This window comes from Dendrobates tinctorius, unplaced genomic scaffold (genome assembly GCF_039654945.1).
Source record: "Dendrobates tinctorius isolate UK_male_01 unplaced genomic scaffold, ASM3965494v1 ptg000114l, whole genome shotgun sequence".
In the NCBI taxonomy this organism is placed as follows: Eukaryota; Metazoa; Chordata; class Amphibia; order Anura; family Dendrobatidae; genus Dendrobates; species Dendrobates tinctorius.
Window position 1 is genome coordinate 18,850,607 of NW_027361782.1, and position 22,048 is coordinate 18,872,654.

Below are 22,048 nucleotides of genomic sequence, written 5' to 3' on the forward strand. Positions count from 1 at the left end.
ATTAGCAAAACCCAAAAACTTCTGGAGAGCCTTCAAAGAAGTGGGCTGAACCCAATCATAAATGGCCTGTACCTTGGCCGGGTCCATTTCAATAGTTGACGGAGACAAAATAAATCCCAAAAATGAAATCCTCTGACATTTCGATCCCTTAACATACAGGGAGTTTTCCCTCAAAATCCGGAACACAGTCCGAACATGTTCCACATGAGAGTCCCAATCCCTGGAAAAGATCAAAATATCATCCAAATAGATGATCAGAAACTTATCCACAAAGTCCAGGAAAATATCATTCATGAAGCACTGGAAGACAGAATGGGCGTTAGTGAGCCCAAAAGGCATCACCAGGTACTCAAAATGTCCCTCCGGAGTATTACACGCTGTCTTCCATTCATCCCCATGCTTAATGCGAATAAGATTATACGCCCCCCAGAGGTCAAGCTTGGTAAACCAGCAAGCACCTTCAACTCTAGAAGATAGGTCAGAAATCAGGGGTAACGGATACTGATATTTAACAGTAATTTTGTTAAGGGAGCGATAGTCAATACAGGGCCTTAATGAACCATCCTTCTTGGCCCCCAAAAAAAACCCAGCACCCAAGGGTGAAGAGGATGGTCTAATATGACCCTTCTCCAACGACTCCTTAATATAAGAACGCATAGCCTCATGTTCGGTTACAGATAAATTAAAAAGTCAACCCTTGGGAAATTTACACCCTGGACTCAGCTCAATTGCACAGTCATAACTCCTATGAGGAGGCAAAGACGCAGACTTACTCTCACTAAACACATCATAAAAATCAGCCAAATAGTCAGGAACCTCATGTGACTGGGGAGAGGTGTAGAAAACAGGAGTGTCACTAAGAGCACACCAACAACCCCAACTCACCACAGACACAGATTTCCAATCCAAAACTGGATTATGGATTTGCAACCAGGGGAACCGCAGAACGATGGTATCATGCAAATTATGCAACACCAAAAATCTGCAATTTTCTTGATGGTCTTGCATTTCAATAGTTGACGGAGACAAAAACTGAGATTTATTCTTCGCCAACGGAGTAGCATCAATTCCCCTCAAAGGAATAGGCGTCCGCAGGGGTGTCATAGGGAAACCACAACGTTTAGCAAAATCCAAATCCATTAGGTTCAAGGCCACTCCTGAATCCACAAAGGCTTTAGCAGAAAATGTGGACAGGGAGCAGATCAGAGTAATTGTCAGAAGAAACTTAGGTTGTACACCACCTACAGCAAATGTGTGTGCAAAATGTTTCTCTCGTTTAGGGCAGACAGAAATAGTATGAGAGGCATCTCCACAGAAAAATCACAGCTTATTATGCCTTCTAAACTCCTGATGTTGCGCCCTAGACAAAACTCTATCACATTGCATAGGTTCAGACATTTGTTCAACAGGTGGCAGCATTTCCCGTGTAATTTTCCGTTCACTTAAACGCCGATCAACCTGAATGGCTAATGACATAGAATCGTCAAGACCAGAGGGAACAGGAAATCCCACCATAGTATGTTTTATGGTTTCTAACAAACCCTTCCGAAAGAGAGCTGCCAAGGCACCATCATTCCAAGTGGTGAGGACTGCCCACTTTAGGAATTTTTGAAGGTACAGTTCTGCAGAATCTTGACCCTGGCTCAATGCCAACAGGGTCTTTTCAGCTTGATCAATCGCATTAGGTTCATCATACAACAACCCCAAGGCCTGAAAAAATGCGTTCACATTTGTTAGAATAGGATCATCTGGTACTAAAGAAAACGCCCAATCCTGGGGATCGCCGCGCAGCAAGGAGATGACAATTTCAACCTGCTGCGCAGAGTTCCCCGATGACTTAGGCTTCAAGGCAAGAAATAATTTACAATTATTCTTAAAATTCAAAAATTTAGACCGATCACCAAGAAACACATCAGGAGTGGGGATTTTAGGTTCAGCAGCATGTGAATGAGCAAGATAGGTGGAAATTCCTTGCACTTCAGCAGCAAGCTGCTCCACACAATCAGACAATTGCTTAATCTCCATCAGAAAAAAAAATATTCCTCCTACGGCCTCAGAGAAAAAGAGGAAAAAATATACACACAAAAAAAAAATTGACACTTTTTCTTTTTTTTTAACAATTCCTTCCTGCTTTTGAGTACCCTAGAATCTGCAGTATGGCTGGTGATTCTGTTATGATTGAGTCACCGAGGAGGAAAAAACAAACACAAGCTCAGCCCAGAAAATCAGAGAGGTTGGAAACTAGCGGATTGCAGACCCCTAATCCTATCACACAACTAGCAGTAGCCGTGGAGTGTTCCTATGGTGATCCTAGACACCTCGTCACAGCCGGAGATCTAAATAAGCCTAAAGAGAGGAAAGGGAAAAACTGACTGCCCTAGAGCAGACCCCAAAGCAATAGGCAGCCCCCAACATATAATGATGGTGAAGCAAGATGAAAACACTAACACAGATAGCAAGATAGGTTGAGCAAACGATGGGGCCCAAGCTAACTAAAAAGGACAGGACTGAAAAGCTGCTGTCTGCAATCCGAGAAAACCCTGCTAAAAATATTACCAACACAACTGATAAGCAAAAAGGACCCTGAAGTCACTAGACTTCAAACCCTATATCAGCACTCAGAATATTCTGAAAGCAGAGCAAAAGAGAACACTCATCAAGGAATAAGAATCCAGCACACCCCCAGCAGGGGATGGCTGAACTCAAAAACAAGGTAAACAAAATCAAAACTAATAAGTTCAATAGCAGAGCAAAAACTTATCTTTGGGAAGCAGGAATCAGACTGGTCTCCAAGAATCCAGCAGAGAAATCACCAGCCACTCAGAAGGGCATCGGCTGCCTTATATCCAGTCTGAAGTTCCTGATTTCTTTCATCCAAATCAGCCTCACTACCTTCCTTCACCAGAAGAGGGAGATCCTCGGACAAAAAAGGTGAATGAACAGATGAGCTCACAACAGAAGAACCTCTGGCACTGTTGTCCAGAGACCCAGTGACATTCCACCCACAGCACCACGTTCCCTGTCATCCTCACACTCCCAGGCCACTCTACAGCCATCGGTAGCACAGGCATGGGAGAAAAGGCGGCCATACTCGGCAAACCATCCCCGAGCACAGGCTCTGAATGCTGGCATTGCCAAACTACTGGCCCTTGAAATGCTCTCATTCAGGCGGGTGGAAACTGACACCTTCCAGAACTTCATGTGTTATGATTGAGTCACCGTAGGAGGCAAAAACAGAAATGCTAGCTAAGTCCTGAAAACCAGAGAAGTTGGCAACTATCAGATTGCAGACCCCTGAACCTATCAACACAACTAGCAGTAGCCGTGGGGGGTTCCTACGATGACCTAGACCCCTCGATCACAGCCGGAGAGATACATAGGCCTAAAGAAGGAAAGGGGAAATCTAACTGCCCCAGAGCAGACCCCAAAGCAATAGGCAGCCCCCCACATATAATGACGGTGAAGCTAGATGAAAACACTTACACAGACAGAAAGACAGGCTGAGCAAAGATGGGGCCCAAAAGCTACCTAGATAGGAACGGATAGGAAGGCTGCTGTCTGCAATCTGCCAAAACCCTATAAGAGACAAAAGCCAACAAGCTAATATAAAAATGGCCCTGAAGCAACTAAGCTTCAAAAACTAAATCAGCACTCAGGTACTTTCAGAAGACAGAGCTCACGGAACACTGCACACTCCAGCAGGGAGTGGCAGAATCCAAAAAGCAAGAAAAACAAAAACAAATCTTAAATGCAAAAAGGCAAAACAGAAAACTTAGCTTTAGGAGAGCAGGAATCAGACTGGTGTCCAAGAGTCCACAGAGAAATCACCCGCAGGGCAGAAAGGGCGTAGGCTGCCTTAAATCCAATCTGAGACTCCACTCAGCCAATCGTCTTCATTAGTCCCAGGTGCTTGATAATCAGGCTCACTACCTTCCTTCACTAGAATAGGGAGTTCACCAGGCCTCAGTGACGGAGGGGAAAATGAACTCACAACAGTACCCCCCCTTGAGGAGGGGTCACCGAACCTTCAACAACGCTACCAGGGCGATCAGGGTGAGCCCGATGAAAGGCACGCACCAATCTTTTGGCATGAATATCAGAGGCAGAGACCCAGGAATTATCCTCCTGACCATAACCCTTCCACTTAACCAAATACTGGAGTCTCCGTCTAGCCAGATGGGAATCCAGAAATTTCTCTACCTCATATTCCAAGTTACCTTCAACCAATACAGGGTCCGGAGGTGCCACTTCAGGCACAACTGGCTCAACAAACCTCTTCAACAAGGACTTATGGAACACATTATGGATCTTAAATGTGACAGGAAGAGCCAAACGAAAAGAGACCGGATTAATAATCTCCAAAATCTTGTAAGGTCCAATAAATCTAGGCTTAAACTTAGGAGAAGCCACCTTCATAGCAATATTCTTTGATGACAACCACACCATATCACCAATCTTAAACTGGGGACCAATGGTCCTATGTCGATTGGAAAACCGCTGGGCCTTTTCCTGGGAGAGAGATAACTTATCCACCACTTGGTCCCAGATCTGGTGCATTCTCTCCACCACAGTGTCAACACCTGGGCAGGCAGAGGGCTCCACCTGCCCTGAAGAAAATCGAGGATGAAACCCAAAGTAACAAAAAAAAGGTGACATCAAAGTGGCAGAACTAGCTCTATTATTTAAAGCAAATTCGGCCAAGGGCAAAAATGAAACCCAATCATCCTGATCAGCGGAAATAAAACATCTCAAATACGACTCCAAGGTCTGGTTTGTTCTCTCTGTCTGCCCATTGGTCTGAGGGTGAAAAGCAGAGGAGAAGGACAACTGAATTCCCAACTTGGAACAGAACGTCCTCCAAAATTTAGACACAAATTGAACTCCTCTGTCAGATACAATGTTCTCAGGAATCCCGTGCAAGCGAACCACCTGTTGCAAAAACAGGGGCACCAACTCAGAGGAAGATGGCAACTTAGGGAGTGGTACAAGATGAACCATCTTAGAGAACCTATCACAAATCACCCAAATAACAGTCATTCTTTGAGAGACCGGCATATCAGAGATGAAATCCATTGAAATATGGGTCCATGGCCTCCTGGGGACCGGCAAAGGCATCAACAACCCACTAGAGCGAGAACAAGATTTAGACCAGGAGCAAGTCCCACAGGACTGCACAAAATTCCTGACATCATGAGACAAGGTGGGCCACCAAAAAGAGCGACTCACCAGATCTCTAGTACCAAAAATACCCGGATGACCAGCCAATGCAGAGCAATGAACTTCAGACATCACTCTCTTCTTCCACTGGTCAGGAACATACAACTTTCCACTGGGGCAACGCTCAGGTTTGTCCTCCTGGAACTCTTGCAGAGCAAGTCTCAAATCGGGCGAGATGGCAGAAAGAACTACCCCTTCGCCTAAGATGGTAGCAGGCTTGGTCACCACAGGAGAATCAGCAAAGAAACTCCTAGAGAAGGCGTCTGCCTTGACATTCTTAGTTCCAGGAAGGAAAGAGACCACAAAATCAAAACGTGTAAAAAACAAGGCCCACCTAGCCTGTCTAGGGTTCAAGCGTTTAGCCGACTCTAGGTAAATCAAATTTTTGTGGTCAGTGAGGACCACAACTTGATGTTTGGCTCCCTCCAACCAATGTCTCCACTCCTCAAATGCCCATTTCATGGCCAACAGTTCCCGATTCCCCACATCATAGTTACGTTCAGATGATGAGAACTTTCGGGAAAAGAAAACACAGGGATTCATTTTAGATGTTACCGGATCCTTTTGGGACAACACTGCTCCTGCACCAATCTCAGAAGCATCCACCTCTACCTGAAACGGGAGTGAGACATCAGGTTGCCGTAGAACCGGGGCGGAGGTAAATCTACGCTTCAGCTCCTGAAAGGAAGCAACCGCCTCCGGAGACCAATTCAACACATCCGCACCCTTCCTGGTCAGGTCAGTCAATGGTTTGGCAATACTAGAAAATTTTGCTATAAATTTCCGATAAAAATTAGCAAAACCCAAAAACTTCTGGAGGGCCTTCAAAGAAGTGGGCTGAACCCAATCATAAATGGCCTGTACCTTGGCCGGGTCCATTTCAATAGTTGACGGAGACAAAATAAATCCCAAAAAAGAAATCCTCTGTACTCCAAAAAGGCATTTTGATCCTTTGACATACAGAGAATTCTCTCTCAAGATCCGGAACACAGTCCGAATATGTTCCACATGAGCATCCCAATCCTTGGAGAAGATCAAAATATCGTCCAGATAGATAATCAAAAATTTATCGACAAAGTCTCGGAAAATATCGTTCATGAAGCACTGGAAGACAGAAGGGGCATTAGTGAGCCCAAAAGGCGTCACCAGGTACTCAAAATGTCCCTCCGGAGAATTAAACGCCGTCTTCCATTCATCCCCCTGCTTAATGCGGATAAGATTATACGCTCCCCTGAGGTCAAGCTTGGTAAACCAGCAAGCACCTCTGACTCTAGAGAATAGATCCGAAATCAGGGGTAACGGATACTGATATTTAATAGTAATTTTATTGAGGGCACGATAATCAATACACGGCCTTAAAGAACCATCCTTCTTGGCCACAAAAAAAAGCCGGCACCTAAGGGTGAAGAGGATGGTCTAATATGACCCTTCTCCAACGCCTCCTTAATATAGGACCGCATGGCCTCGTGCTCGGGTACAGATAAATTGAAGAGCCGAACCTTAGGAAATTTACACCCCGGGCTTAGTTCAATAGCACAGTCATAACTCCTATGAGGAGGCAAGGACGCAGACTCATTCTCACTAAATACATCATAGTAGTCCGCCAAATAGTCAGGAACCTCATGTGACTGAGGAGAGGTGGAAAAAACCGGAGTCTCACTAAAGGTACACCGGCAACCCCAACTCACCACAGACACAGACTTCCAATCCAAAACTGGATTATGAATCTGCAACCAGGGAAACCCCAGAACAACGGCATCATGCAGACCATGCAACACCAAAAATCTGCACTTTTCTTGGTGGTCTGGGGCGACCCGCATGACCAACTGGGTCCAAAACTGAGGTTTATTTTTAGCCAGAGGGATAGCATCAATCCCCCTCAAAGGGATAGGCATCTGCAGAGGTGTCATCGGAAATCCACAACGTTTAGCAAAATCCAAGTCCATTAGGTTTAGCGCTGCTCCCAAATCCACAAAAGCCTTGGCGGAAAAGGTGGACAGGGAACAGATCAGAGTAATCGCCAAAAGAAACTTAGGCTGAACCCCACCAACAGAAAACGTGTGTGCAAAGCGTTTCTCACGTTTAGGACAAACAGAAATAATATGTGAGGCATCTCCACAGAAAAAACACAGCTTATGCGCCTTCTGAATTCCTGACGTTGTGCCTTAGACAAAACTCTATCACATTGCATAGGTTCAGAAGTCTGTTCAACCGGTGGCAACACCTCTCGTGTAATCCTGCGTTCACGTAAACGCCGATCAACCTGAATGGCTAAAGACATAGAATCGTCCAGACCAGAGGGAACAGGAAATCCCACCATAGTATCTTTTACGGCTTCTGACAAACCCTTCCGAAAGAGAGCAGCCAAGGCACTATCATTCCAGGTAGTAAGGACCGCCCACTTTCGGAACTTTTGACAGTACAACTCTGCAGATTCTCGACCCTGGTTCAATGCTAACAGGGTCTTTTCAGCCTGATCAATAGCATTAGGTTCGTCGTACAGCAACCCCAAGGCTTGAAAAAATGCGTTCACATTAGTCAGAATAGGGTCATCTGGTTTCAAAGAAAACACCCAATCCTGGGGATCGCCGTGCAGCAAAGAGATGACAATTTTAACCTGCTGCGCGGAGCTCCCTGACGAGTTAGGCTTCAAAGCAAAAAATAATTTACAATTATTTTTGAAACTCAAAAATTTAGATCGATCCCCAAAAAATACATCAGGTGTGGGGATCTTTGGTTCAACAGCATGTGAACGAGCAAGATAGGCGGAAATTCCCCGCACTTCAGCAGCGAGCTGCTCCACACGATCAAACACTTGCTTTATCTCCATTGAGAGAAAAAAAAATTCCCCCTACGGCCTCAGAGATATAGAGGAAAGAATATACACACTCCTTTTTTTTTTTTTTTTTTAAACACAATTCTTTCCTGCTATTGAGTACCCCAGGATCTGCGGTTTGGCAGGTGATTCTATTATGATTGAGTCACCGTAGGAGGCAAAAACAGAAATGCTAGCTAAGTCCTGAAAACCAGAGAAGTTGGCAACTATCAGATTGCAGACCCCTGAACCTATCAACACAACTAGCAGTAGCCGTGGGGGGTTCCTACGATGACCTAGACCCCTCGATCACAGCCGGAGAGATACATAGGCCTAAAGAAGGAAAGGGGAAATCTAACTGCCCCAGAGCAGACCCCAAAGCAATAGGCAGCCCCCCACATATAATGACGGTGAAGCTAGATGAAAACACTTACACAGACAGAAAGACAGGCTGAGCAAAGACGGGGCCCAAAAACTACCTAGATAGGAACGGATAGGAAGGCTGCTGTCTGCAATTTGCCAAAACCCTATAAGAGACAAAAGCCAACAAGCTGATATAAAAATGGCCCTGAAGCAACTAAGCTTCAAAAACTAAATCAGCACTCAGGTACTTTCAGAAGACAGAGCTCACGGAACACTGCACACTCCAGCAGGGAGTGGCAGAATCCAAAAAGCAAGAAAAACAAAAACAAATCTTAAATGCAAAAAGGCAAAACAGAAAACTTAGCTTTAGGAGAGCAGGAATCAGACTGGTGTCCAAGAGTCCACAGAGAAATCACCCGCAGGGCAGAAAGGGCGTAGGCTGCCTTAAATCCAGTCAGAGACTCCACTCAGCCAATCGTCTTCATTAGTCCCAGGTGCCTGATAATCAGGCTCACTACCTTCCTTCACTAGAATAGGGAGTTCACCAGGCCTCAGTGACGGAGGGGAAAATGAACTCACAACATTCATGGCATTGGCAGTCCCACAATACACCATGCCCAGCCGCTTTTATTTCAGCAGGCAAGCCGTTCCTGCCCTGCAAAAGCATGTGGAGGGAAAAATTAAACATGCGCTACTAAACACCGTTAGTAGCAAGGTCCACCTGACCACCGATGCGTGGACCAGTAACCATGGACAGGGACGATACCTTTCCCTCACTGCCCATTGGGTCAATGTTGTGGAGCCGGGTAAAGATCTTGAGTGTGGCACTGTACGTGTTCTGCCAACTCCAAGGATTGCAGGAATCCAGTCTGTACACATTGACTCCTCCTCATACTCCAGTTCCTCAGAATCAGCACTGCAGGAGCCGTCACGGTCTACCTCCACATGGACCCGTGAACGCTAACCTGTTACGACCGATATGAGCACAGCCGTGGCCAAACGTCAACAGGCAGTACTGAAATTAATTTCTTTGGGGAATCAAAGCCACACAGCGCAGGAGCTCTGGAAAGCCATCAAGCAGGAGAGCGACATGTGGTTTGTGCCAGCGAATCTCCAGCCAGGCTTGGTAGTGTGTGACAATGGCCGAAATCTGGTGGCAGCTCTGGGCCTAGGCAACCTCACTCACATCCCATGTCTGGCACATGTGCTCAACTTCGTCGTGCAGAGCTTTCTGAGGGACTATCTGGATAATGATGCATTGCTGCACAAGGTCCGCATAGAGCATGCTCACTTGTGGCGTTCCAGCATGGCAAGATCGCGCATTGCAGCTCTGCAGCGCCGATTCCGCCTTCCGGAACATCGCATCATATGTGACCTACCCACCAAGTGGAATTCAACGTTACATATGTTGGAGCGAGCGGTTGTGTGAGCAGCAGGCAGCAGTAATGGAGTACCAGCTGCATCAGGCGCAAACAAGTCGCACTGCGCGCCGGTCACACTTCACCACTACTGAGTGGGCCTCTATGAAGGACATCTGCCATGCTTTGCATGCCTTTGATGATTCCACGCGGATGGCGAGTGCAGATGATGCACTAGTCAGCATGACTGTCCCCCTTATCTGCCTGCTTACAAAAACACTGCAAGCACTAAGGGAGGAGGTTTTGGAAGAGGTGGAGGATGAGGTGTCACAAATGCCATCTGCTTCTGGACAGTCTGCGCAATGTGGTTCCTCACAAAGGCCTAGGCAGGGGACACTTTGTGAGGAGGATGAGGAGGAGTCAATGGAGGAGGAAGACATCTCACCAGAGGAGGGAGGTACACAATGCTCTAGTAGTCAGTATGTAGAGCGAGGGTGGGGTGATGCAGAGCAGGCAGAGATGACGCCTCAACAGGGGACAGCGTTTCTTGGCTAGTTGGGAGTCTGCAGCACATGGTTGATTTCATGCTGCAGTGCCTGAGAAACGACCGACGCATCGCCCACATTCTCAACACGGCTGATTATTGGGTGTACACCCTCCTAGATCCTCGCTATAGGGACAACTTACAAAGCCTCATAACACCGTTGAACCAGGAGCGTAAAATGCGGGAGTACCAAGACACACTGGTGCATTCCATCATGTTCTCCATTCCACCCGAGAGCAGTGCTGCTAGTGCTTTACAAAGCAGTTCTGTGCGTCGAGGCAGTGGAGGAAGCTCTGCACAAACAGGGAGCAGAAGCAGCGCCTCAGCACAAGGCAAGACCAGTATGGCCATAATGTGGCAAAGTTTTGCATGCCCGCCACAAATGTCTACACCATCACAGACGGCTCCACTCAGCAGGAGGCAACGTTTCCGTCAGATGGTGACAGACTACGTGTCTTGCCCTCTCAATGTACTCCCAGACGGCTCTTCCCCCTTCAAATTTTGGGTCTCTAAGCTGGATACCTGGCCAGAGCTTAGCCAGTATGCATTGGAGGTGCTGGCTTGCCCTGCTGCTAGTGTATTATCGGAATGCGTTTTTAGTGCCGCAGGTGGAGTACTAACAGACCGTCGCATGCGACTATCCTCCGATAAAGTTGACAGGCTTACTTTTCTGAAAATGAACAAGGCCTGGATCTCACCTGAATTTGCCAGTCCTCTTCCAGATTAAATAATTGGTTGGCAACAGTATCCAGGTCTCCTGTTGTGTTCATGTTTCTACCACCTGAACTGTAATCCCTGGGCTCCAACACCGCCAGTTGTTGCTCAGAAGTGCCGTCTGTACAGAGAAAAACACTAGCTCCTGTGTTAGTGGGGTTCAGTAATGCAAGCTGCTCCCCTGCTGTGTGTCCGGCAATATCTCCTGCTCCCTCCACATTCAAACTACATAAGATTTTACACTTGCTCCAAGTAGGCCTCAGTCTACTCCATGATTGACCCTGGGCTCCAACACCGCCAGTTGCTGAATTGCCATCTGCACAGAGAAAAACACTAGCTCCTGTGTTATTGGGTTCAGTAACACCAGCTGCTCCTCTGCTCTGTGTCCGGCAATATCTACTGCTCCCTCCACATTCAAACTACATCTGATTTTACACTTGCTCCAAGTAGGCCTCAGCCTACTCCATGATTGACCCTGGGCTCCAACACCGCCAGTTGTTGCTCAGAAGTGCCATCTGCACAGAAAAAAACACTAGCTCCTGTGTTAGTGGGGTTCAGTAACGCCAGCTGCTCCCCTGCTGTGTGTCTGGCAATATCTCCTGCCCCCTCCACCTTCAAACTACATCAGATTTTAAACTTGCTCCAAGTAGGCCTCAGCCTACTCCATGATTGACCCTGGGCTACAACACCGCCAGTTGTTGCTCAGAAGTGCCGTCTGCACAAAAAAAACCCTAGCTCCTGTGTTAATGGGGTTCAGTAACGTCAGCTGCTCCCCTGCTGTGTGTCCGGCAATATCTCCTGCTCCCTCCACATTCAAACTACATCAGATTTTACACTTGCTCCAGGTAAGCCTCAGCCTACTCCATGATTGACCCTGGGCTCCAACACCGCCAGTTGCTGCTTGGAATTGCCATCTGCACAGAGAAAAACACTAGCTCCTGTGTTATTGGGTTCAGTAACGCCAGCTGCTCCCCTGCTGTGTGTCCGGCAATATCTACTGCTCCCTCCACATTCAAACTACATCAGATATTAAACTTGCTACAAGTAGACCTCAACCTACTCCATGATTGATCCTGGGCTCGAACACTGCCAGTTGTTGCTCTGAAGTGCTGTCTGCACAGAAGAAAACACTAGCTCCTGTGTTATGGGGTTCAGTAACGTCAGCTGCTCCCCTGCTGTGTGTCCGGCAATATCTCCTGCTCACTCCACATTCAAACTACATCAGATTTTACACTTGCTCCAAGTAGGCCTCAGCCTACTTCATGATTGACCCTGGGCTCCAACACCGCCAGTTGTTGCTCAGAAGTGCCATCTGCACAGAAAAACACACTAGTTCCTGTGTTAGTGGGGTTCAGTAACGCCAGTTGCTCCCCTGCTGTGTGTCCGGCAATATCTCCTGCTCCCTCCACATTCAAACTACATCAGATACTAAACTTGCTCCAAGTAGACCTCAACCTACACCATGATTGATCCTGGGCTCCAACACCGCCAGTTGTTGCTCTGAAGTGCTGTCTGCACAGAAAAAAACACTAGCTCCTCTGTTAGTGGGGTTCAGTAATGCCAGCTGCTCCCCTGCTGTGTGTCCGGCAACATCTCCTGCTCCCTCCACATTCAAACTACATCAGATTTTACACTTGCTCCAAGTAGGCCTCAGCCTACTCCATGATTGACCCTGGGCTCCAACACTGCCAGTTGTTGCTCAGAAGTGCCATCTGCACAGAAAAAAAAACACTAGCTCCTGTGTTAGTGTGGTTCAGTAACGCCAGCTGCTCCCCTGCTGTGTGTCTGGCAATATCTCCTGCCCCCTCCACCTTCAAACTATATCAGATTTTAAACTTGCTCCAAGTAGGCCTCAGCCTACTCCATGATTGACCCTGAGCTACAACACCGCCAGTTGTTGCTCAGAAGTGCCATCTGCACAAAAAAAACCCTAGCTCCTGTGTTAATGCGGTTCAGTAACGTCAGCTGCTCCCCTGCTGTGTGTCCGGCAATATCTCCTGCTCCCTCCACATTGAAACTACATCAGATTTTAAACTTGCTCCAGGTAGGCCTCAGCCTACTCCATAATTGACCATGGGCTCCAACACCGCCAGTTGTTGCTCAGAAGTGCCATATGCAGAGAAAAAAACACTAGCTCCTGTGTTAGTGGGGTTCAGTAACGTCAGCTGATCCCCTGCTGTGTGTCTGGCAATTTCTCCTGCTCTGTCCACATTCCCACATTCCCTCCGGGTTCCAGCACCATCAGCTGGTTCTCAGCAGTGCATTTGGCTTAGGTGCCTCCATCTAGGTATCCAAGTTCCAGCAACGTCTGCTGGTTCTTGATAGTGCTTTCTAGCACAGGTACCTCCTGCTTAGTAACCGGGTTCCAGTAACGTCAGCTGATCCTCGGTAGTGCCATTGGCTCTTCTTCCTTCTGCTACCCATCTGGGTTCCAGCACCATCAGCTGGTTCTCGGCAGTGCCTTTGGCTTAGGTGCCTCCATCTCGGTATCCGAGTTCCAGCAATGTCTGCTGGTCCTTGGTAGTGCTTTCTAGCACAGGTACCTCCTGCTTAGTCACCGGGTTCCAGTACCGCCAGCTGGTCCTCGGTAGTGCCATTGGCTCTTGTTCCTTCTGCTGCCCCTCCGGGTTCCAGCACCGTCAGCTGTTTCAAGGAAGTGTCAATGTCACTTCGGCAGCAAAACACTGTCCTGTCGTGTTGCGGTCGGGTTAGCCGACTCTATGGTGCCTGCAGTTTATATGCTTCCTATGTGGGCTGCGGGTTCTGGCAATAAAGACTGGTTCCGTAGTGCCAATAGGACAAGCACCCCCTATAGGACTGTGGGTTTCGGTAACTGCTTCCGGCACGCGGTCTTGCAACTTTGTTTTTAATGGGTACCTTCTGCTACCCATCCGGTTTCCAGCATTGTCAGCTGGTTCTCGGAAGTGCCTTTGGCTTAGGTGCCTCCATCTCGGTATCCGAGTTCCAGCAATGTCTGCTGGTCCTTGGTAGTGCTTTCTAGCACAGGTACCTCCTGCTTAGTAACCGGGCTCCAGTACCATCAGCTGGTCCTCGGTAGTTCCATTGGCTCTTCTTCCTTCTGCTACCCATCCGGGTTCCAGTACCGTCAGCTGGTTCTCGGCAGTTCCTTAGCCTTCTTGTACCTTCTGCTACATTTCCAAGTTCAATCTTTTTGAAATGGTTTTTGGTAATCACTCTGGATCTCCCTGACGACGACCCTGAAGACCACCCCAAAAGATGACCAAAAAGATGACCCTGAAGAAGATGACCGAGAGGACAAAGAACATGAAGACAACCACCAAGATACAGAACAACAAGAAACAGAAGACCAAGAAGCAGAAGAACAAAAAGCAGAAGAACATTAAGCATAAGACTAAAAATCAGAGCAAAAGATATTATTTAAATTATAAGCAGAAGAAGACTAAGCAGTGTATGGGAGTGAGTCCGTTCCTGATCGTGGTGCCCCTGGAAAATGCCTGCTGCTGCAGGCCAAACTGAACATGGACAAGTCCTGTTGTAAATCTTTTGTGACAGGCAGAACGGCTGGTGTAATCTTCAAACTTTTATAGATAACATCTACAGGAATGCCTGTCACAAATAAGAATATGATGAAGAAGAAGAATAGGAAGAAGATGAAGAAGTAGAATATGAAGAAGAATAATAGTTGAATAAGAAGTATATGAAGAATGTAAAAAAAAAGAATAATAGGAAGAAGGTGAAGAAGAAGAAGAAGATGAATAAGGTGAAGAAGAAGTTGATGAAAAAGATGCTGCTGCTGCTGCTGCTGAGGATCATGAAGGAGAAGTGTGGGAGAATTAAAAAAGAAGGTGAAGAGCATGGAAGTAGTGAAACATACATATCTGACAAAATATAAAAAAGGTTAACATAGTCAATATCTTTGTAACTCCTAACGTCTTAAAAAAATAACAATTATTCCTGCTATTCCATTTGATTGGGCTAAACCTCTATGCCTTTAATGTCTCCTCCACCTCCCCTAATACATTCTACATTATTATTAGTTGTTTTTCTTCATGTAGAATTAACCTACAAGGTAAGAAAGGGTTTATTTTAATTCCGATATTTCTGTCCCATTGACTTGCACTGGTTTCCGGTATCGGAATCGGCGATATCCGATACTTTTTGGGTATCGGTCCTATCCAATCCGATCCGATATTTCATGATATCGGAAGGTATCGCTCAACAATAATCACTACATATTTCAATGCGGCACTTTTATTTGGTGACAAACTATTACTTCATGTGTTAAATATTCTTATCAAAGTCTTTTAAATGAATAAAAAAACCATTACAGGCATATTTTATCAACTTTGAAAAGGATTTTACAAGAGAATAGTTTTCCTTTAAATTTTCAGACATTTTTCTTTCCATTTTTCAGTTCATAAAGGGGAAAGTAGATTGATTTAATTAAGGTTATGCATAAGTAATGCAGAATTTCATCAAAACACTGCAAGATAATCAATGAGCATCTGATCGCTTCTTCCATTTATCACTATTAGCTGCACCAGGGACAAAATCTTCCATTATTGGAAAGTAAAAGGAACTATTTATCTGAAGCCTAGGACTAGGGAGTGACACACCCCCAGAAGAAGCATATGGAGAAACGGTGCCCGTCAGTTATAACAGCCAGGTATAACAGTTTCAGGTATTTCTGCATCCATTCCTTTTTCTTTGGAGGTTTCTGTCCTCCTGCCTTTTTAATGTTTTATTTTTTACATTATATTAATAAAATTATGTTTTTTAACTTTAAGTTTGGTATCGCTTCATGTCCGGCGTTCACCTATAAGATTGGTTAGCTTGATGTCAGCACTGGAATAAGGTTTACAGATATTAAAATGTAACATTTATTTTTACTCTAAAAGAGCCATGGATTGTGTCACCCATGAAGAAAATGAAGGAGCAAAGTCCAGCTCACCAGTAATGTCCGATTACAGTTCTGTCTGGAGCACAGATAGTGTTTCTGCCCAAACAGTAGAAAGGGACAGCAAAGAGAAGATCCAGCTCCACGGACATAAAAATCTTCCAAATAACATGCATACAAGCTTAAACCAATATAAACAATGGCACATTTCTGGTGCATCCAACACCTTAAGTCATAGTATTCAGAATGGCGTCTGAGGTCAGTTTAGTTAATCATTTCCTATGAGCTCACCAGTCTTTGGAAAGTACGTTGTCTCCAAGTTTTCTCGACCCAACAAAAAATGTAAAATCTAATTGGTTATCAACTAAAGTTTTTACCAATGTGGCAAAAGCCCATATAAAGTATGTTCCTATGTGAAACAATGAAGTGAATTTAGTGATTTCCCGGGAAAAAATAATTTCTAAATAAAATAATTTCTTAACTGAAATTCCAATTTACTACTTATATCATGGAATGTGTCACCTGCACACTGGAATACTGTATCTTGGGAGTACAAAGCTCCAATTTCAAACACATATCAGGGAACATTTTTATGATATTAAAAATAGCAAAAGTTGTAGAAATATATTCCAAGCTTTGAAACATCTTAATTCCTGTCAAACTGGCAGTATAACATCACTAAAAAACTGCAAAAAAATAGATTTATAACTATAAAAGAGGTGGGGTAGGGGATGTCATCTTAGGAAAAGAGAAGCGAAGTGGATTTCTTAACTCAAAAGTGAATGATTGCCTAAATATATGGGTTTGCTCAAGCTGCCAAAATTTCTGACTGGGGAAGGTTTGTCCTGAAGACTTGTCGTTCAGTCATGGACTGAGGCTTATAACTTTGTTATCTGAAGTACTCGTTCACATGTGTGAGTTAACTTAATTTTTGGCATTTTTAGACACCAGCCACCAGCATGCCCTGTTCTTTGGTCATCACAATATCACGGCTGAAACTCCTTGCTTGCAGTGCGAACCAGAAAGCAAGGTTGAGGGGTGTTGCCATAGCGGAGACGCTGTCGAGGGCCCAGAAACAGAAAAGTTGGGAGTAGCTCCAGAAAAACAGGGACCTGTTCTTGGAATTGTCAGGGTGTGCAAAGGTCGTAGAACACAAAGTTCTGACGGAGCCACATGTGTGAGTAAACTTGAAACCTTATCGGATTCCGGAGGCCCACTGAGAAGTGATCTCCAAGGAGGAGGAGCACATGTTAAAACTCAGGATCATTAAGGAATCCAAGAGAGGTTGGCCAAGGCCAATTGTCCTGATCCCAAAGCCCGATGATGATTGAAGGTTCTGCATGGACTATGGAAAGTTGAATGAGGTCTCCAAGTTCAACACATATCCCATGCCATGCTTCAATGAGCTAATCGAGAGACTTTGGCAGAGATGAGCGACTTTGCCTTTTTTAGCGTCGAGTCGGGTTTCATGAAACCCGACTTTCTCAAAAGTCGAGTCGAACTAAATCGGCCGACTATAGGGAAAAGTTGGGAAAAGTCGTGAAACATGAAACCCAATGCAAGTCAATGGGGAGAAAAGTCGGCAGTGAGTGAAGGACTGTAAACACACCTGGCATGAATTTTAACCCTAGAGGCGGCAAAATCTCTCTCTCTTCTCTCTCTCTCCTCTTCCTCTCTCTCTCTCTCCCACTCCCACTCCCACTCCCGCTACGCTATGCTTCGCTTCTCTCATTGGCTGAAAAAAAGTCACGTGCAAGCATTCAGCGAAACCTGACTTTGGCACTTGGGTCGCCGACCACATGGCCGACTTCACACTGTGGTCGAGTTTCGTTTCTAGAAACCCGACTTTGGCGAAAGTCGGCGACTTTTGAATCTGACTGACCTGTTTCGCTCAACTCTAGACTTTGGTCCCCAAGCACATAACCACCTTGGATTTGATGAAGGAAATTAGCAGATCCTCATGGCACAGAAAGCCAAGGAGAAGACTACGTTTTCTACGATGGACAGAGGCTTCCAGTATGTTCAGATGCCATTTGGACTGCAGGGGGCTCCAGTGACTTTCTAGAGAGCTATGGATAGAATCCTTGCACTCCATACGCAATACGCTGCGGCATACTTGTACAATATGGTTATCTTCAGCCCAGACTGGGAGAGGCATCTGGAAAAAGTCTAGGAGGTGTTTGATGCTCTAAGGAAGGCAGGGTTTTCAATAAACCTGAAGAAATGTGCCTTGGGGAAAGAAGAAGCCAAATACCTGGGATATGTAGTGGGTAGAGGCAAGATCAAAACCCAAACTAGTAAAGTGAAGGCAATTCAAACATGGCCAAGACTTCTGTTAAAAAACCAAGTTAGAGCCTTCCTGGGGATTGTGGATACTACTGGAGGTTCATCCCGAAGTTCGCCTTGATGGCCGTGCCCCTGAATGACCTCTTTAAGGGGATGAAATCAGTGATGGTCAAATGGTCTGAAGAGGCAGAGACGGCCTTCCAAAAAATGAAAGGGGCTCTGTGTAAGCAACCGGTTCTGTTGGTCCCTGACTTTAAGAAAGAGTTTATACTCCAAACAGATGCCTCAGATGTCAGTTTAAGAGCAGTCCTTTCCCAGGAGATACACGGGGAGGAGCACCCTGTTTTCTACCTGAGTAGGAAGCTATCCTCATGTGAGAGGAATTATTCGGTCATATAGAAGGCGTGCTTGGCCATAAAGTGGGCAGCGGACACATTACGGTACTATCTAGTGGGACATAAGTTTAGATTGGTATCCGATCATGCACCACTCAGATAGATGAGGGAAACAAGTGGGAATAATGCTCGGGTCACCCATTGGTTCTTAGCCCTACAAGATTTCAACTTCCATGTAGAGCATTGAGCAGGGAAGCTACATGGTAATTCCAATGCCCTCTCAAGAATCCTTTGTCTGGTAGTGGAAACTACCAAGCCCCATGGCTTTAGGCAGAGGGGGAGGTAAGTAGTATGGCTAATGGTCGTGTAGTCGATGGGAGGTATGTGTAGCAAAGATGGCTTGTCTCTGTGATGTCAAGAAAAAATTTTTTGCCACTCAACTTTTGTAATAAATAAAGGATTTATTTGCAGTCACATATATAAACGTTTCGGCTATGACAATTAGCCTTCATCAGTACACTGCAAGGTCAAAAAAAACATTTGCAAACAAATCAGACGCTACAAGTAACAGCGAATTTCAAATGAACATTCAAAATCAAAGAAAAATTGCAATCAGTGCACAAGTGATTGGAAGGATGGGTTAGGTTTTAGGAAAAGGAGGTTTGAACAAAAGGAAAAGAAAGAAATAAAGAGAACATACCCAGACTGCTCATGTCAAAATAATCTTTACGGGTCTAAAGATAAATAAAATTTGTCAAACGCTTATGTTGTCTTTTTAAAGTTTTTGAATGAATTTCAGGCTGAAGCTAATGAGCAATTACTCACAATATGAGAACACCATGATTATATTAAGGAGAATGCCTGAGTAATGTGCCATCCAAATTGAGTAAGCGGGCCTAGAGACCTGAGTATATGAAATAAAAATTCAATGGGGTCTGAAAAATAAATGGGTGTAATATTAAAATAATAAATGTATTAATCAGACTTGAAAAGGGGGTCGAATTGTTGTCCAAGGTATGTAGGAGACAATGAAGTCTATCCTTTGTTAGATCTGGTGGGGGAAATAAAAAAATGAAAAAATCTAAACACCTGATTTAATTACTAACCAATGTGTGGAATGTAGTAAAGTTTACTCACTGATAATAAGAGGTTTGGAGTGACCAGGGAGTCACTTTTTATTCAGGTAGCGGCCTCAGGAATATATGGATGACCGTGTCTATAGATAAAACAAGGGCTTAAGAATGGCTGCAACTCATAGTGCAAAGAGATGAGTGTCTGCAATGGGGAAATGAATGCCTTACCGTTGGTGGGTGGTGGTGCCGTGTGACCTGTTCAGAACGCGGTATCCGCCGCTGGTATTGCAGGTGTTGCTAGTGTGTGCTGTCACATAAAAGAAGGCAAGGCGCGGGATAATTAGCTGAATTGACAGGACCGCATCACAGGAAGTGACGCGGTGATGAGCGTCATCGCTTTTTGTCCCCGTGTGGGGGGCGGGACGAAAGTCTGTATTGACAAGACCGCGTCACAGGAGTGACGCGGTCTTGTCAATACAGACTTTCGTCCCGCCCCCCACACGGGGACTCAAAGCGATGACGCTCATCACCGCGTCCTTCCAATCACTTGTGCACTGATTGCAATTTTTCTTTGATTTTGAATGCTCATTTGAAATTCGCTGTTACTTGTAGCGTCTGATTTGTTTGCATATGTTGTTTTGACCTTGCAGTGTATTGATGAAGGCTAATTGTCATAGCCGAAACATTTATATATGTGACTGCAAATAAATCCTTCATTAATTGCAAAAGTTGAGTGCCACAATTTTTTTTCTTGATATTTTTCTCGTATGGGAACCTTTTTTAGTGCACCAACTCAGTTGTGCCACGATATACTTATAACTGTCTCTGTGATGTAACCTGGAGTATTTTCTCTAGTCTATGAAAGCACTAAGTGGTTCGTTTGTTGACCAGGTTACGGGTAGCTGTGAGAGATGGTCAGTTACAGCTATCCACATACATCACCTCTGGGTATGTGTCATGATCCATGCTGGATCAGGACTGATATAAATCACAGGTAACCTTTTTTTTCTAAGCTATGCTTAAGGTGTTTTTGTCCCCGGTGGCCAATAGGATTATTGCACTGTGGTGTCATTTGTTCTAAGTTTCCCCCTGGTGGTGGTGAGCGTCATTGCACTCTAGCTCCTTTTGTTTAGTGCACATGATTATAATTCAGCTGTGATTGCTGGCTCTGCTATAAAAGAGTCACAGGTGTTGCAATCAGTGTTGGTGATAGTGTTCATTTCAACCATCCTTGGTGGAGGAAGTAGCTGGAGAACGTTCCTTACAGCGCTGTCTTAGGCTAGTTTCACACTTGCGCCTTTTTGTGCAGCGTATCGAGCGCACAAGAAATGCATGTCAAAAGCGCATGCAAACGCTTGTAAACGCTGCGTTTTTTTGCAGCATTTTTGTGCGCATTATGACAAAAAAAATCTCAGCGTTTTTATGTGTTTAACAGCGTTTTTCATGCGTTTGCATTTTTTATGCGCAATGGTGTCACTTCACTGGAGGAAAAATCCTTGAAAAATTGTTGCAACACACTCCACCAATGGGACAGCAGTGGGCGTGTCTTATGGAAATTCTTTATATAGACCCTGTTTACAGCTGAATTCTTCACATTTGCTTGCATTTGCCTTGATAAACATGGATCTGCGCTGGAAGAGTTTTGACTTTGACTTGGATCTGGACATGAGGATGGCTCAGGCTTATGCAATTGCTTGCCATGAACAGAGGGAGAGAGAGAGGCAGCGAAGATGGCAGCAGTGGCGTTTGTGGATACATCCCATTATTGAACTCCGGGAGAGCCGTGGAGTCTACCACACCCTCTACAGTGCGCTACAGGCAAACCCATAGAAATTTACGGATTATACCCGTATGTCCCAAGAAACCTTTAACTATTTGCTTTGGTGGGGTCCAAGAAGTCATCCGGAGACAGGACACGCAGCTCCGGCGTGCGATTACTCCTGAGGAACGGCTCCTGGTCACATTACGGTGTGTAGTTTTGCTAAACCAATGCCTGCCTAATTTTCTTTGTTGTGACATGTACTCTTCCAAATCTGGCAGAATTAGGCTAAGTGCACACGTACCGGAACTTTCGCGGAAATTACCGAGAGAATTCCGGAATTCCAGTCCGCGGGAAAATCGCATTTTAAATTCCCGCGATTTTCCCGCGGAAAAACTAGCATTTTGCAAGCGTATTTAGCTTGCAAAATGCTAGCGTTTTCCAAGCGATCTGTAGCATTGCTTGGAGAACTGATTGACAGGTTGGTCACACTCGTTAAACATAGTGTTTGACGAGTGTGACCAACTTTTTACTACTGAGGCCGCCTATGCAGCATCAGTAGTAAAAGATAGAATGTAAAAAAAAAATAAAAATGGTGTTATTTTTACCTTCCGACGTCCCGCGCATCCGTTCCCAGTAGTCCTTTGCGAAAATGCCCGCGATGACGTCCGTTCTCGCGGGATCGCGATGTCTCGCGATAATTCG